The sequence below is a fragment of the Hermetia illucens genome, chromosome 2, assembly GCF_905115235.1.
Source record: "Hermetia illucens chromosome 2, iHerIll2.2.curated.20191125, whole genome shotgun sequence".
Taxonomy (NCBI): Eukaryota; Metazoa; Arthropoda; class Insecta; order Diptera; family Stratiomyidae; genus Hermetia; species Hermetia illucens.
In genome coordinates, this window is record NC_051850.1 from 122362617 (window position 1) to 122380663 (window position 18047).

The 18047-nt window shown below is 37.1% G+C and overlaps 1 protein-coding gene across 5 annotated transcripts in view; it reads right to left on the bottom strand.

Annotated features, from left to right (window-relative positions):
• Positions 1-4572: 4572 nt before the first annotated feature.
• Positions 4573-18047, bottom strand: part of LOC119650154 (cilia- and flagella-associated protein 410) — a 113928-nt gene continuing 100453 nt past the window's right edge. For all 5 annotated transcript variants that reach the window (XM_038052700.1, XM_038052699.1, XM_038052697.1 and 2 more), the window contains one exon: positions 4573-5798. The gene's annotated coding sequence lies outside the window, so the exon portion shown is untranslated. The remainder of the gene's footprint in view (positions 5799-18047) is intronic.

An 18047-nucleotide genomic window follows, 5' to 3' on the forward strand; every position in this document is an offset into this window, starting at 1 on the left:
CCGTCTCCTCCACGTCTTCCATGTTAGTGAAAACTTCCCAATGATTTAGTAGCTTAAGTACTGAGGAAGAGAGTAAGTAGCTCTCGAAATACGTATTTACTAACTATTAAAATATATTGTAGTAGGAGAAAGCTGCCTAGTTTTATTTTTATTTAGAAGAACTACAAGCATCGGAACGATAATTATTGCAAAATGCATTTCCTTAGAACTCATTTCCATTTCGTGATTTTTTTGCTTAAATATCCTTGTATTGTGATACTACAGTTTTATTCTTCTGACTACCGGTGATAGCTGATGGATTTCTAACTTTTCACTTTTTCCACGATCGGTGCAACCCCATTACGATTGCGGATATTCTCATTTCGGATGTGATCAAACGTGTCACGCCACTAGTCCAACGCAACATCTTTGTCTCCATTACACTCAGAATCATAGAGGGCGACAGGCGGGACGACATTGCAGTAAATTTTAGATATGAGACGTTCGTTGATACGTCGCTCGTTGTGGAACGTCACTTCATCCAGGTTGCGTTAATGCGTGAAGTAATTTCATAACGCAGTTCTCCATTGGCTGATAGCGTTGATCCGAGGTATTTAAATCGCTCAGTGGATCGTGTCATTCATTTGGTTCCACGATTCTTCCACATTCGTAATGGTCGGTAATCGTGAGAAGTGTATAGCCAATTCTACCGCGTGCGCGTTCAATGTCGCAGCTTTTGGCACCAGATCATCGGGCAGAGCGCAGATATCAATGCACCTTTTCCGAAGAGCTCTTGCGAATTCCTCGGTCTTTCCAATTAGAGTACCAACATTTAGCGTGCAGACACGTATTTGTTTTGTTCGGACTAACTTACTTATGGTCCTGACGCCGTCCATGTGTCAAGCATCCTTGCTCATTTCTCGACAGGACCAGGGCCCGTCCTGCCGCGTCGACTGAGGTGGACGCCCTAGCATTTCTCCGAGGCTTGTGACTCAATCCAGTCATAATGTTTGTAACGACATTGTATGCATTTTCTTGGTCGTCCTGTCGCGGGACCTGTCACTACCAACTATTTATCTCTTTCCCGGCATTTTATTTTTGTTTTACTGAGGATAGTACAGAGTACGTTGCCTCAAACCCTTCTCCTTTACCTGGGCTTAGGACCAGCATACTATGTTAATAGCATGGTATGTATAACTATTTAAAATAAAAAGGTTCCAGTTTAACTATCTATTTATTGTTTTTTTTTTAAGAATTGCAGACACTTATTTCCTTGTGTCCTTCTTCAGTGCTGGCTTTGTAATTAATGTAATAAATTACAATGACACATGTTGTGTAATTAATGTATTAAATTACTAAATCAGCACTGAAGAAGGACACATGTTGTGTTTGAAAGACGTGTCTGCAATTCTTAAAATGCAATAAATCTACTTTTCCTTAAAAGGAACTATAGGAAATAAAGGGACTACCTTTATAAAGCTTTGGTAAATTTCGCTCGTTTTTATCTCTTTGTGTTCTCACGCTGCTGTATCTCGATATTGCGGGCACCATTTTTACGCGTTTAACACTTGAATAACCCTATAAGAAATTAAAAATCACAACCATATGTACATACTTTATAATAAATGTATGTACAATCTCTTCATTTTTAAGGTAATCTGTTATTTTTGTCTGAGCGACTTGTTTCTGTTATTTGTCCCACAACTTTTCTTTATAGTGTAAAGAATATTGTACTCCACCCGATACATATGGCATTAACAAATGTATTTTTAAATTAGCGATGGATTGTTTGATTTCTTCTTTATCAGGTATTTTAATTGTGAGGTCCTTATCGTCATCATCATCATTCTCGTCGTCATTCTCATTTCTTGCAATTTGGCGAACGTATTCCAGAATCTGAAATTCATCAAGAATATCAGCTATCAGGGCATTGTCAATCTGGATATAGTGGAAAAAAAGCAACGGCAAATAGTCGTCGTCATGCTACTCAAATTTCTCGAAATATTTGAAATAATTTGTAATTTTAGTAGGCACGGATGGAAATTTTTTGATTTTCCAAAAATTACAGAATTTTCTTTACATTTTTGGTAATACATTTAGAAGTTCTGAAGATTATCATGACCCTTCGATTGAATTTTAGCCACCATATTCTTGTTTTCACTGATCAACCCAATTGTGAAAATATCCTTTGTCATCCATGACCACCTTTTTTCCATCAAAGAGACAGGTAGGTAATTTACTTGTTCAAAACAATGAGAATTGTTAATTCAAGACTTTAACTCAAATAGACCCAGCCCCCTTGATCCAATCAGGTTTCTTTGTTAGGCTCTCTGTCAAAACATTTATCTTGTTTTAGACTTAAGGGGGTCATCCCGTGTATCGGGTTGGAGAAATCGATTTTTGTTTGCATGAACTGTATCTATATATAGTGGAGAATATGTGGGAAAAGGGATTTTCCGATATTCCGAGTCGTTCAGAAATTACAGGGTTAAACAGGTAAGGAGTTTGCAGACGCAACTAGAGTACTCGATGAGAAAGAGCATCGAATCTTTTTCTACCTGTTAGTTTTTTACCTGAGCCTTATAAATTCGAACACAGGTACAAATATAAAAAGATGGAACACTAATCAATTGTCTAAACTTATTTGCTGTTTGGAATAAAAAGGATAATCAAGTCTAGAGTGAGCACTGAAAGACTTTCAAGCTATACTCAGTTATATTTTGTTGTAAGTATTGTGCTGTTTGTGTGTTCAGTGATTTTTTTAAATAGATCTTACGGAGGGAGATCGCTTTAACGTTCAACGTCCTGCTCGCACTAAAAAACGAGTATTTCATGGGAATCGATACTTATCAGAGAAGAGAAAGGACTTCGCATCAACATCAGCAAAGAAACTTTTAGCAAGCATGAACATAGATGTTCCAATTCCGACAAGTTTTGTATATTGTATATTGGATTTTGCTGGAGTTTTCTCCGGTATTTCTGCAAATTTCTGCAAATAATAAAATGTACGTAGTAGTAAAAAAGGAATGCGTAGGACATGTCAAGAAAAGAATGGGAACGCGGCTTAGAAATGCAAAGAAGAATCACAAAGACATTGGTGGAAAAGGGGCTAGAAAACTTACTGATAAGGTTATTAACGCCCTGACTACATTTTTTGGGCTAGCTATTCGTCGACACGCAAATTCGATAGCAGGAATGAAGCAAGAAATTTCGGCAACTTTCTTCTATAAATGTTCTACAGACGAAAATCCTCAAAATTGTCCAGCAGGCGAGGACAATTGGTGCAAACGGCGCAAAGCGGAAGCTAAAGGAGAACTGGATAGTTTCCACCACGAGAAGGCACCTTTGACTGAAGAAGTTCAAACAGTCATCAAACCAATCTACGAAGATTTGTCACGAGATGATCTGTTGAACAGATGTTTAGGAGTAGAGACCCAGAATAACAATGAGTCGCTAAATGCATTGATCTGGACTTTCGCTCCTAAACACCTTCATTCTGGGGCCAAGGAAATGGCCACTTTTCTGGCTGTAATTATTTTCAATGAAGGATTCAATGACATTCTCAAAATCCTAGTGACAATGTGATGTCAAGTTGGTCACATATGTCAGGTTAATGTCGACCGCCATAATGAAGCGCGAATTTGGCGGTCCGAACGACGATCGACTGAACTCGCTAAAACAGCCAGAATTGAAACCAGAGAGCAACAATCGGCCTTACAAGACTTTTTTAAAGAAACGGAGGGTGCTCTCTATGGACCAGGTATAGCAGATTAATGTTGAGTTAAAATTTTACTGTTGATAATCACATTTAAATTTTCAAATGTGTTTTTCTCGAAACTGCATCTTGAAAATCGGCTGCCACCATAGCTCAAAATCTATCCAACCAAATTCTTTGAAATGTTCACGACTTCTTTAATACATATTTCTACGGTCCGCAAACTAGGATAATTGCAATCAGACGGGTTGTTTTTTTTTTTCATAAAAAAAAGCCGTAAAAAATACCAAAATCCAAAAAAAATAAGTTTAAAAGCCACCAAAAATTTACCTTTTAATATTTTCTAATCATCCTTTTTTGGGAGATGGGTGCATAAATTGACACGTGTTCATATACTAGAGATATCAATAAACATATGGTGAAAAAATCACGTTTCTATCTTTATCGTCCTTCAAAATAATTTTTCAAAAAACGGCAAAAAAACGGCCTTTACAAGGGATGACCCCCTTAAAGTGCGTTTGGTAACTACTTGCAAAAAAGGCTGTTTTCTTTTATATCTTCAGCGATCGCATTATCAGACAATATTCAAGGAAGTCTTGTACGCCAATCATATTCCGTTTCTGGAATGCTACACTTTCTCCATAGATTCCATGTCTATTTTTAAATCGCTGAAGCTAAACGTTGCAGGTTCTGAAAGCAAGAAAATTCAAGAAAAATACACCAACTGAGAGTAATTTTGCGCCTAGAGGTTGAAGTTTACACAGGAAATTGACAGGGCCGCCGATAAAAGCCCTTGGTCGAGTTATAGAATAATTGGTGTTAGACAGATTCGATTGTGTAACCGCCTGGAAAGTATTTAGTTAATAAAACGACCTTCATTCTCTGTTAAAAAACATATTAGCATTTATTCAATTGTTTGTTGACATCGTATCTCATCTATTATCATTTTGTCTTGTAGTTCTTCATCATTATACAGTTTAACCGTTAAGTAAGCAAATAATTTTTATCAGTTATCGTAAGTCTATACATATAATTATATGTGAAACATTTTAGCATTGAATAAAATTTAAGAAAGCAACAATTGCAAACAGCGTAGTATCAGTAATTAATATAATTAAAATTAGATTGGACGAAATAGACCGATTCTATAGTATCATATACACCTTCATATTTGCAATATATTGATAAATATCCGCTAAGAATCTTGGATATTTCGCTAACACTTAGTTTTGCAACTTAGTTAAGTATTTGTATTAGAAAAAATATTTAACAATCAGATATTATTTATAGATTTGTTGACAATTTAGTTGTGCGATGAGCAACTTATTGAGTACTAGTATTAAGGCTATATGTAAGTGATAACATTTTGCATCTTGCATGGTATTTGCTTTCAATGTAGAATTTTCTTTTCGTTTTAGTTGTAAAACACGATTATTTACAATATCCCGGCAGTTAATGACTAACTTAAAATTTAGTTTTAATAAAGTTAAACTAAACATATAAAATTTGTTAAAATATATTTCATAAAAGCTTGAAACAGCCCCAAGCGGGGTTTTCTCATTATTTCATTTTGAATGTTCCTTAACAAGTACGATATCTTTGATGTTAACTTAACCCGAAACGAACCGATAAAATTATTATAAGTAAAATAATTCAATTTTGCTATTGTTTTGAAAACTTATTGCACTAGATTTAATCGTAATGTCTTGGTTTGTTAGGTTTTAACCTACATGCATCATTCAGCATACATTTTTTCCACTAGTTCATTTATTTAATGAATAAATACAAAAATCCTAGGTCTTATACAAATTGGCAAGTTCTCCGACTCTTATCTTGTATAAATGTTTTCATGTATCCCACGTTTATGTATAGTTTTCTATCAATTGTAGTTACTAATGTGTTGCTGCTTATTTTGTATTCATATTTTACTATTATAGCTATTAGTCATCGAGACGTAGTTACAGTTGGTTTAGTGGACATTTTTAAGTGTTACTTGCTAAACGTACCTGAGTCTGCAAATAATTCGACCAAAAGTTTTAGCCAAGGGAACAGTTTCAACGTCAAATTCAAAGAAAATATTTCCCAGGACAATTGTAGGATTGCTCTGAAAAATCATAGCAGAAAAATTACGTTCTTTATGCGTATTAGCTTTTGCGTAATATTCTTTGCATATTAGTGCGAACCTTTACTCAAATCACGCTTATTTCAAAATGTCTATTATTCGCCGATGTGAGTAAGCGCATGCAGCGGTGTAAGATTGCCTACACAGTGCCGAAAATATAACCAGCAATGTTTTAAATAAAAATGCGAAATATATTTCCAAAACAATAACTATTATACTCGTCCTAAGATTGTTATAATGGTAGCATCATGTTTTAGGAATTGTGGCCTTTAAACCCTTGGTGATGTCATAATATGACTTTGAAGTGTATATGTAGTAATACACTGTTGTGGCGGCACATCGGAGGCAAGAACCATTAACTGCATTGCCGGCGGAGAATTCCACCAGACGGACTGAGCTGCCTCTGACGCAGCTGGCGACCTGGCATGAGGCCGACTAGCGTTTCCTCTTTTTTTTCTGGTACCAATCGCCGGCCAAGGCGGACCTTCTCTTATTCAATGAGTTTTAGTACTAAAACTTTCTGATATTTTGTCATACCATGATACTTCGTATTGCTAAATTGATGACCTCGGGAGAAAAAAATTACACGTGCCGTCGCTAACACACAAAATACAAAGCTGACTCCAAACTGACTTTGGAAAGCTGTTTATGCGGGGATTGGTTTTTCGTTTACGTGTGGTGCTATTCCGTTTGGAGCCTCCAGATTTTGAACGTCTTCGTCGTTCGTACAAAAAATGACAGAAATGTGACTGGACGTTGGTTGTCGCCGCCATATTGCAAGTTTTACCAGCCGCGCAGTAACCACACTTTCCAACATTTAAAATATAATCTTTTTGTTTGTTTTTATTAATTTGAGCAATTAATCATTAAGTGTAGTATCGCCGCAAGAGCCGGCGCCAGGTTTTTGAAAAGAGGAGACGCCTGCAAGTCTCATGCTAGGCCGCCAACTGTGTTGGCGGCACTTCAGTGTATCTGGTGGAGGTAAATTCACCACGGGCAATGCAGTCCATGGTTCTTACCTCCGATCTGCTGCGACACTGTAATGAAACTAATGTTTAATTATTTGGTCAGTCTCTCGGACGTGTATTCGTTAAAGTCGCCATTGGGAGACCCACAACATGTACATTTGGTGTAACATTCCCCAAATCGTTAGTTATAATAAAAAATGATGAATAATATAATCAACTCTATTGAAATCATTGTAGCGGCACAACGGAACATCAAGCTACAAGACGGAAAACAAAAACCAAAAAAAAAGACGAGATAGCGGGGATTTAATTCTGAATCAACGATTCCTGTGAAAAAAAAACGCACACATTACACTTGCCAGCCTATGATAAGCTTGAGGATTGAAAGTAATAATCAGGGAAATATATTCTGTGGTCTGACCTAACGACTTCTAGGATCAAGGGAGTTAAATCAGTCTCTAACGCCAGTCAATCTTTGAAATCTATATAAGCTTGGAAACTAGCAAAGTTCGTAAAGGGAACCACCATATGTTTGAGCGAATTTAGTTATACCGTATAGTGGCCATAATGTATGACGACACTAAAAATATACCAAAATCCAAAGTGACAGACGGCCACATTATGTTTAATTTTCCGCCATTATCAGGTGTTTGTCAATTAACCGTTCGTCCATGATAGCAAACAAAGTAACACGGGGATGTGTTCCGCAAGCATGATCGTTTCCAGACATTGAAATTTCAATAGCAATTTCCAGGGTTCTGAAGGTTCAAGCGGAAGCAGTACACTAGAATTGTAAGATTAGCGTACAAGACAATCGGTGAGTGGAAAAGCCGTATAACTCCAAAACTGATGATGTTTAGTTGAGGTAACTAAAATTGCATTTAAACGTGCCGCTTTCTGATAAGTTGAAGAATAGTATAAATAACATACTGTGCACACATTTACGAGACCACCTGCTAATGTATTGAGTGGAAAAACAATATAATTCCTGGAGTTGTAGTGTTCTCCTTCTTGTCGTTAGAGTCTCACATCAGTAGTCGACTCTATTAACTTCCAACATTTTCATTTTTGTTACCGGTGTTATTTGCTCAGTCGAAAGAAGGAACGGGAGTTTCTCGGAAGTGCAAAAATCAAATATTTACTATATAATGTCTAGTAGTGAGTATTCAGATGACGGTGCAGCTGAAGAAAATGTTGGAAATACACTCAAACGTAAAAGGTGTCCGGAAGCCTGGAATAAAACTGCAAGAAAAGAAGCTTCTTCATCGAGAACAGTATACGGTATTACTAAAAGGGGATAAAGTGACCCACCCACCGTAACCTATTGAGCCGGATTTTATCCACAACTTGACAGTCATGGTATCGCTCATCGATTTCGTTGTTATGTAGGCTACGGAATCGTCCATCCTCATGTAGGGGGAAAAAATTCTTTGGAGGATTCTTCTCTCGAACGCGGCCAAGAGTTCGCAATTCTTTTTGCTAAGAATACATGAGGACTGGCAAGATCATTGTCTTGTACAGTAAGAGCTTTCACCCCATGGTAAGACGTTTCAAACGGAACAGTTTCTGTAATAGGCTCTGTTGGCTGACAACAACCGTGCGCGGATTTCATCATCGTAGCTGTTATCGGTTGTGATTTTCGACCCTAGATAGGAGAAATTATCAACGGTCTCAAAGTTGTAGTCTCCTATATTTATTCTTCCCGTTTGATCTGTGTGGTTTGATGTTGTTGGTTAGTTGGTTTTTGGTGCTGACGTTGCCACCATATTCTTCGTCTTGCCTTCATTGATGTGCGCCGCCTGCTCGATCTGGATGAAGGCAGTTTGTACGTCTCGGGTGGTTCTTCCCATGATGTTGATATCGTCAGCATAGGCCAGTAGTTGGGTGGACTTAAAGAGGATCGTACCCCCTGCATTTATCACAGCATTACGGATCACTTTCTCCAGGGCCAGGTTAAAGGGGAGGCATGATAGCATGATGATCCCTTGTCGTAGACCGTTGTTGATATCGAATGGTCTTGAGAGTGATCCTGCTGCTTTTATCTGGCCTCGCACATTGGTCAGGGTCAGCTTAGTCAGTCTTATCAATTTCGTCGGGATACCGAATTCTCTCATGGCCGTGTACACAAGAATAAGTGCATGTCCAAAATAAATCAAATAGAAAGAGAATCCATTTTGACTAGTTTTCATCAACGAGATTCTAAAAACGAGGAAGATACATATTTGCATAGCTTAACGGAATGTCGGGAAGTAGCTACAAGTCGTCCCAAGAGAGAAACCAAACAAAAAATAGGACCACAACGTTTTCCTATTTTATACGAAACGGATCTGAGAGACTTTCAGTATATAAAACTGCTTTTTGAGTATACATTCAATAACGAGTATACGCGTCTTGAGCGACTGAATCAATTACTGATTTCTGGACAAACTTGTAAAGATTTGCTTGGCAGACATAATAATAGGCCCCACGTTTTGTCGCCTCAAATAATTGCCAAAATAAAATGTCACATAGGGCCATTCACCACAAAGGTTTCTCAAAGATTATTTATGAGATTTTTACAAAGAAACATAAAAAAGTTAAGTACGAATTCCACTTGATGGTTTTCAGAGAAAGTTATGCTTTGAGGTTTGGTAGGCCACAGGCCGATGTTTGTGGTGAACGAGAACAACTGAGTACAATGTTTGCAGAACGTAGTCTTAGTGATAATTCGAAGCGAGTTGTTGCGGCAGAAATGGTGATTCACAAACCAAGAGCTAATAAGTTTTATGCCAGACCCAAGCAGATTTTCGGTGCTATAGTGTTTGATTACATTCAGAATATGCTACTTCCGGTAATACCTGCTCAAGAAACGTTTTACTATCGACAGTTATTCCTCTTCGGATTCGAGACTCATGACTTGACTTGACTACTGCCCATTTCTACACATATCACGAAGGACAAGCTTTAAAAGGTCCGAATGAAGTTTCTAGCTTGATTTATGATTAAACAAAGCGGTCGTCTCCGCAAAATTTTCCAATATTTCCCTGATCGTGCTCACTCCTTCCTACCATGCGATAGAGTTTTCGGAAATGTTAAACGAATCATAAGGGGAAATGATCGAATTTATCTACCAGAAGATTATGAGCACATGATTGTAAGCAGTCGCAAATTGAAACCCTTAACAGTTTCAATAATCAAATATACAGATGTAGTGGACTTCAAAAGCTGGTGGCCAAAGTATTATATGTAATTAAAGGAAATAGCGAAACTTTCTCAGTTTCAACCTATGATCAGATAATCTATGACAGTTCTACACCAGGTTATATTTCACCTAGTCATTTTATAAAGATATAAATGCTACTTTTAATCTGCTCAAATCTCATGTCACTCCAACCTTTCCAAACGAACCAGCCGGCAAGAAACCATTACCAATCAATGCCAAGAAGATCGAGGATTTAAAAAAATTTCAAGTATTTAGGCGAACTTTTGTAGTTTTATTATCACATAACCTCTTGGGAGGCAACCAATGAAGATCAAGAGTTATCGTTATGTGATCATCAACAATGCTAAGCTGCTAATGCTATAGTGTAAAAACCCATTAATAAATGCATTCTTATTGAAATTAGTTTCTTTTTTTTACGTTGACCAAATATTGAGTGGAAAAACCGTATAACTCCAAGTTGTTTTCTCGGCTGTACACCTTCTCAGGAAACACTTAATGAAACTTGGTTAGCAAGTTCTGGTAAAGGCAACCATTCCATTTGATTTCTTTGTACATTTGATAGTTGCGAAATGCACACTTTTTACTCTAAACATATTTTTGTGTTTTTCACAAAACAACGATTTTGGAGTTATACGGTTTTTCCACTCATCGATTCAAGTTTAGATGGGAAAATTATGAGTTAAGGATGTGAAGTGAAATTACAAGCTACAGATTTGTAGAAAGGATGCAGGTAAAACCTAACTAATATTATTTTACAGCCTCTCCTTCGAAACGAGCAACTGTGGCGGCAAAACCAAAGGCAAAGCAATTGGCCATACCAATCGTACTGCAAATTGTAAATTATTATATATGTGTAGCTTACAAAGAACTCCTACCAGCAAATGCGAAAAAACAAAATAGACCCAATTGCCAGGAAATATGACTGCAACCAAAATCACACCGTAGGAGGGTTTTCCTATATGGCGGTCGATATTTCAATCTTTTTTTTTAGAATTTTTTTCCGACAACGAAAATTAATTTTTTTTATGTTATTGGGATCTTGAATTAAGATACAAAATTTGAAAGTATTTGATAATCGTTTGTATTTTTTTTTTGGGTCAAAATGGAAAGCTTATATCCACCTGTAGTAATCTGAAACCAAAAATTTAAATTTTCCGTATTCTGTATACTTGCTTCCTTCGTTTGAACCACGATTATAATTTTATCTTACTAAATAGCAAACACAAGGCTGTCGTACGGAAGGTCGCGGTTCACTGTCACCAGTGGAATTTGTATCGTGATTTAACGTCGGATACCAGTCGACTCAGCTGTGAATGAGTTCCTGAGTCAAATCAGGGTAATAATCTCGGGCGAGCGCAATGCTCACCACATTGCCTCCTATAGGGTACTGTAATCCTGTAGTGTACCGTTACGGTCTTGAATAAAGTGCTCTAACACACTTCAAGGCCCTGATCCAATTGGATTGTGGCACCAACGATTATTACTATTATTAAATAATACTAAATAAACTAGCAAGGTTATGAAGCAAAATCTTCAAAAATAGGATCAAATTTTCATTCAAAATCCAGAATAAAAATAAGAAATTATTAACGAACATGTACAATCATCGTTTCAACCAGAACTGGGGATGTGGGCAATATTGTATAAAAATTTCAGCCTAATTGTTTGAATAGAATTTCAGTTGTGCTTTCCCAAGAATGAAGGATCTAGAGACCAGAACCATGGAAGGTAGTTGCTTCCCAACTAGTCCGGTCCACCATCAATTGAATGGCGGGTTTAGGTCTTCCTCAATTCCTAAATTTATTTAGTCTCGGCCGGCTTTTTTTTATCCAGCGACTTTGTCCAGAATATAATTCATACACATGTCATGTTTTTGAATTTGATATAAGAGAGCAAATACCACCTTGTAGCTACTTCGGTCACGCTGCTCCCAGGGCAGAGATGAGACAGCGTCTGATGCCCTGGGCAATACAACTCTAATTTTTATAACTTGGGTGTGTAGTGGCGCAGCGGAGTGTGGAGACGGGTTTGAAAATTAGTACGAATTTTTTCTTCTCAATACTGAAGGGTCCGTGGACCACAACAGTGGACGTAAACTGATCCGGTCCACCATTAAGTAGGTGGCGGACTTAGGACTCCCACAATTCCTAAAAAAAATTTTGGCTAATCAGATCAGAAAAGAATGTATGTACATTATAATGTTCTACTTCAACAGTGTTAAGGACTATGAAGGGTTCACTGTGTCTTAGAAAAGCCAAAATGGTGTTTGCACCTAAGTAGAAGTTGAAAGACAAAGTACGTCGTCGACAGTTTGCTCGCAAAAACATGGACATGAAAGTCTAATAAAATCAGTTTAAAAAGATATATTATGACAGGTAGTGCTTAGCGACCGGAAAAAAAATTTATCCTGATGGCCCGTATGGCTTTAATTGTTACTGGCGCGAATTAAGGAAAGAATCAAGCGAAACTTTGGTGGCAATTGCATGATATGGGGCGCGTTGTTTTTGTTCGGGACGATAAAACTAGCCTTCATATTATCAAGAATGAACGTCACTGACTATGTTGAAGTGCCATAGCAACGTCTGATTCTGATCGAAGCTTCCGCCGAATTTATGATAACAACAGGCAATTTTAGTCTGTCAGTGAGCTGAACCCTAGAGGACTAGGAGAGTTTGAAATCATAAACGCTTCAAAAATCACGTTATCGAGTTGATTCGTCTTAATGGTGATATTATTGATGATTAGTTATTAATTTGATAACATTTGTCCATAAAATTGTCAAAAATTTGTGAACTGTTAATGAATTGTTAATGGTCACAAAATATATGTATACAATTTGTAACCCACTGTTTTTAAAAAAAAAATTTGAGAAACTTTTTTCCTTATGTTAAATAATATGATAAAGTATTGGACATTGCTGAAAAGGTTCACTATCATACGAAGCCCGTAAAAATTGAGAGTGACGAAAATTTGACGAGCACAGTATAGAATGTCCAGGAAATAGGGACGAAATGGAATTTAACGTCATTTTGTCCTATGGCGGCTAACAAATGTGGTTTTCTTATGTTTGTTATCTGATAATATTTGAATTAGGAGACAACTGAGCAACGTATCCCAATACGTGTGACTCTAAACGAAACGTTGCTCCAACGGAATCGTTAATTCATAAGTTAAAGAAACCAATTCGTAAATTGATTTCACCGCATTATGAGCACCCGAGATCTGATATGGCAAATGCTAGATTTCAAAAACAAGTAAACCTCACAAATGTAACATTCCCAAAACATGTACACTCGACAATGTCTGCATTCCAAGAACATGATCTCAGTAAAAGAGAGCTTCATTCCACAAATACGACTCCATTATGAAGAAGGTTAGAAAATATCCTGCAATTTCAAAGATATTAGCTAAAACGATCTTGGAACACATGAAGGAAAAAAGGATGAAAAATGGCTTCCTCCTGTATGGATCACATTAACACTGTGCGGATCATTTTCGAGAAGTGTGTGGAATTTAGACGCTCTCTATCGAGTTCGAGAAAACTTTCCATAGTGTGAGCAGGAAGTGCATTTGGAATGATTTACGCAGGAGAGGTATTCCATAGAAAATAATATATGATGGCGCAAAATCAAAATACAATCTCTGGAGAATTTCAAATCCGAAGCAGAGCCTGGCATCTTGCATCTTGTCACCAATTCTTTTTCTTCTTGTTATCGGTGGCATTCTTCGTGTTGCCTTGGTTCGAGAACGTAGGGAGAGTCAATGGACTATATCATCTGCCCTCAAACACCTCGACAACACTCTTGGCGTGTACTTGGTCCGCCGAGTTATAGAGTTTGTCCAAATGGCCCAACGTTTAGAAAAAGAGGCAAGCAAAGTTGGACTGGAAATAAACACCAACAAAACAAAAATTCTCAGTCTGACCGGTCATCACATTTTTAATATTTGCGTTAATGGGGAGAATGTCGAAGGCGTTGATCAATTTGTATATCTAAGAAGCGTTGCTCATCCAGATGGCGGCACCGAACTTAATGCCACTCGAGGCGTAAACAGCGCTAAATCTGTCTTCGCTGTTTTGTCAAAAATTTAGAAAAACAACTATCTCAATGCTGACATAAGATTGAGATTGCTTTGCGCCTGCATTCTATCTATGCTATTATATAAAAGTAATACATGGAAAGTAACCGCCACTGTTACTCAAAAACTACAAGCTTTCATCAATTCATGTCTGCATCGTATCATCGGGGTTATTCAGGCCTAAGACAATAACTAACGAACAACAAAACGAACTTATTAAAGAACTTGGTTGGGGTGCAAGTCAGGTATCAGTGGACCTATTGATCAGGAAGTGGAAGTGGCAGTGGATAGGTCACATATTAAGGAAAAGCGGCATCTCCATTGTAGGTTATGCTATGCAATGAAACCCACTATTCCAGGATGGCCGACGAATGGGTCGCCCTAGAATTATGTGGGGTAGAACAGTGGAGAACGGGTGCCAGCTGCAGTTGACGCTCTCTCTGGGAGATATGACAATCATATACATATATAATCGTTTTTGTTATTTAGCATAATTTCAATTATTTATAACATTTTCCTACATGGTATTAGCATAGCAATAAAGACATTTATAACTGTTCGTTGAAAAATTATAACTGTAATTTCGGGGTGGCTGGATGTCAAATGTCCAACTTACAACAATGATCCACAAGTGGAAGAGCTATCTTTTCATATAAGTTGCCATTTCGTATAGAAAATAATAATAGTTTTGTACGTCCCTGAGTTTTTTCTCACGGGGCACAGTACCCGATACCCCTCTTCTTATATGCTTAATTAGGAAATTACGGAAATATAGTGACTGCAAAGTAGCAAATACGCGATCTGTGAAGCTAACATCAACGTTTCGGAAAATCGGAAACCCCTGCGCCTCTGCCACGAAAGGTTGACGCGAAGACCACCGGGAAACAAGTCCAGTCACTAGGTGCGTAGGAATCACACCTCAGACTGAACACTATCATCCGACCGGATAAACACCTTACGTGGCATATCTTTGGCATGGGGAATTACTTGCCTTTGGCGAGAATCACATTCCTTCATTTTTAGCTAAAATATTTCGTGGATTAAGTCATATTGATTACTCCGTAATCAGCTCCCAACGACATTTATTCGAAATTTATGTCCGTCTATAGTAATACTCCAAGCGTAATTTTCCATAGCTTACAGTAAGCTTTCTTGGATCTTGTAGATGCAAAGTATTGGCAGATCCAAGGGAAAAAGAGTATCTGATGATTGGTTATTTGAAAGAATCAAAGACCTACCGCTTTTGAAATCCATTTGTAAACGGATAACCATCATGTCTTAGAATACAATAAATTCACATGAAATAGACAAATTTGACCTGCTATAACTTTGTTAATAATAGTAGAATCGTTGTTTGTTGTTTTCGGAAAACTTATATATTCTGTCAGCCTTAATTGTATTCCGAAGCGCAACAAACGCGTTTTTCTTGAAGTCGTTAGCACTGTGAAAGTAACAGGTGGAAGCTATAGAGACAAAAGAGTGAAGAAGTTAGCTCCTTTTATGTACACAGCGAGTATGGACCATTCGATCAGCAATCTCATACCGTAAAAAATTACAAAAATTAAAAAAGTAGGTTAAATCAAGAATTAAATACATATGTGATGATGTGCAAATACGTTTCTAGAAACTACTTTCACTTTGAAACTTCTTACCGATAATTTAGCTATCTGTAAAGGAATATCCTAACTAAATATTGGCTCTACTCTTATACAATTTATGTGGCCTCGGTAGTTGTCATTACTTCGAATTTCAACTGACGTTACACATAATTTTCCAAAGTGATTTTCGCCACACAACAAGAGGACGATTAAAATGAAGTTTTGCAATAACCTAGGTTAAGATTTTACAATAAAATAAAAAGAAGTTTTGCCCAACAATCGCTTCATTCTGGTAAAACTCGCATTATAAACTATTCGATTATTGTGATTTCGAGCAACGTAACTTTGTATTTCTACTACTCCTTCTATAAAGAGGACAAGTAACTCGTGGTAGCATCAGGGCAACAGCTGTAGTGAAGACATCGAGAATCAAAATAAGACGAGGTGGGTGAGGTTCCAAACGAAAACTTGAATATCGCGCACTGGAGATCTAAAAATCAAACGTTTGTTGTTTAAAAGTGAAATAGTATAAAATACCCGCATCAAACTCAGTTAGGACTTAGGCATTCAATGCTTTGGCTCCCTCGAAAGTGATATCACTGGCTAGCCTTACACGACCAGCATTTCATCAGCCTGGCCTCAATTAATCAATCTAAGATTGATGAACTGATTTGTGTCCCTACACTATCAAATTGACGTCAGTCATCGTCCAGAATAGAAGATAGCAGTCTAAAGTTTTGAATTTGTTTTTGTTTCAAACAGAACGCGAGTGTTTGTTAGATCTTTAGTGGAAATATTGAATTAAATTGCGTAGTGTCCGCACCTTAGATCAATAAGCGGTATTTCATTCGCCTTCTTCGAAGTCAGTTTGACCAAAGAATGCAATAAATCAAATAATTAATTTTACTTGTTTTTTTTTTAAACAATCTAACAACTGGTCTCTTCCCCTAAATTCCATAAACCAAAGTCATTTAAACAATTTCAAATTCCAATTTTCAAATGATGCAGGCAGAAACTTGCCCTTATTCATTTAATCGTGGTTGAGGGGATTGACCTGCCTCATACCACAACATAACAGTTTTCGTTTTTGTTATTGTTGAGTTGGCATGGACTTTAAAAGTTCAAGGGAATGAAGATTAGCGGGACCCAGACCGACTAATGACTGGAGAGCTGCACCGAGGACTTGAGTTTTTGTCGGAAAGGTGGATGCGAGTGAGATCAAACGTGAAGTCAATGCTTGTTGTTTTCCGTAATTTTCTTTCTCCATTAATAAAAAAAACCAAAACTTGAAAAGTGGAATTTCGATCTTCAAATTTTGTTTTGTTGTTACGAAACTATTAAATTGATTCTGCCGAAATTGGTCATCCGCTCACATATCGTAATCGGATTTGAGTTCTGCAAAAGGAGCGGAAAGATATGGAAAATATTATCACTCCCCCCACCAAAGCAAGAAACCAGCGATCGAGCTCGAAGCTTCCACCATTTTCAGAAAAGAAAAATGACGTGCACAGTCGTAGCTACAACGAATATCTATATTCATGAACAATAATTGATACTTTATTTCATTCATATTCAGATCATCTGGTTAAGATCAAGTTCATAATATCTAGTTAATTTTGTTTTTGTTTTGTTTTTAAGGAATATTAAGAAGTTTAATTCATAAAACGTTAATTTTTTAGATAAAAACATTCCCGAGCCTGACTAGCACAGAGGCGTGCAAACACATCGATGGTATTTCAGTATTTGCGGGCGGACCTTCACAGTCAATTTCACCATCTTTTTAGGTTTTTGAGATAGCTCTCCTCTCTTCATCGTTTTCGGCCACTTAGGGTGGTTTTAGACCAATGCCAATCGCAATTTGTCATTACAAATGGTCAAAGAAAGTGTTAAGTGAATATGTGTTTTTGTATATAAAAGTATGTGAATGTTTAAATAACAAGTGGGAAAGTCGGAAGCTGGTCACTTCAGGTATGAAACTATTATAAACGTTCACCCAACAGATAATAATATATACATACAATAGTATAAACATACATCATACAAACAGAATATAATGTTATGTAAACAAATAAGTTCATTATGCATTTCATGTGCCCATACGCGATTTAGCACATTCATTCATAACTTAATCGTTTTTTTCGTTTTGTTGCTCCATTCCAGTTGAATCCAAACATACTTACGGCTTTAAACTGCATATTAGCAAAAAATACGTGTTCATACTGAATGTACGTACTTGCGTATATGCAGATAGGAAAACACGCAAAACACGCAATCAACAAATACTTTTTGTTAAAGCAAAATCAGCGAAATATCGGAAATGCACCTGATATTTGCAAGCTAGGGAAAAATAATGTATAAAAGGCATTACAAATTATCAATAAAGACA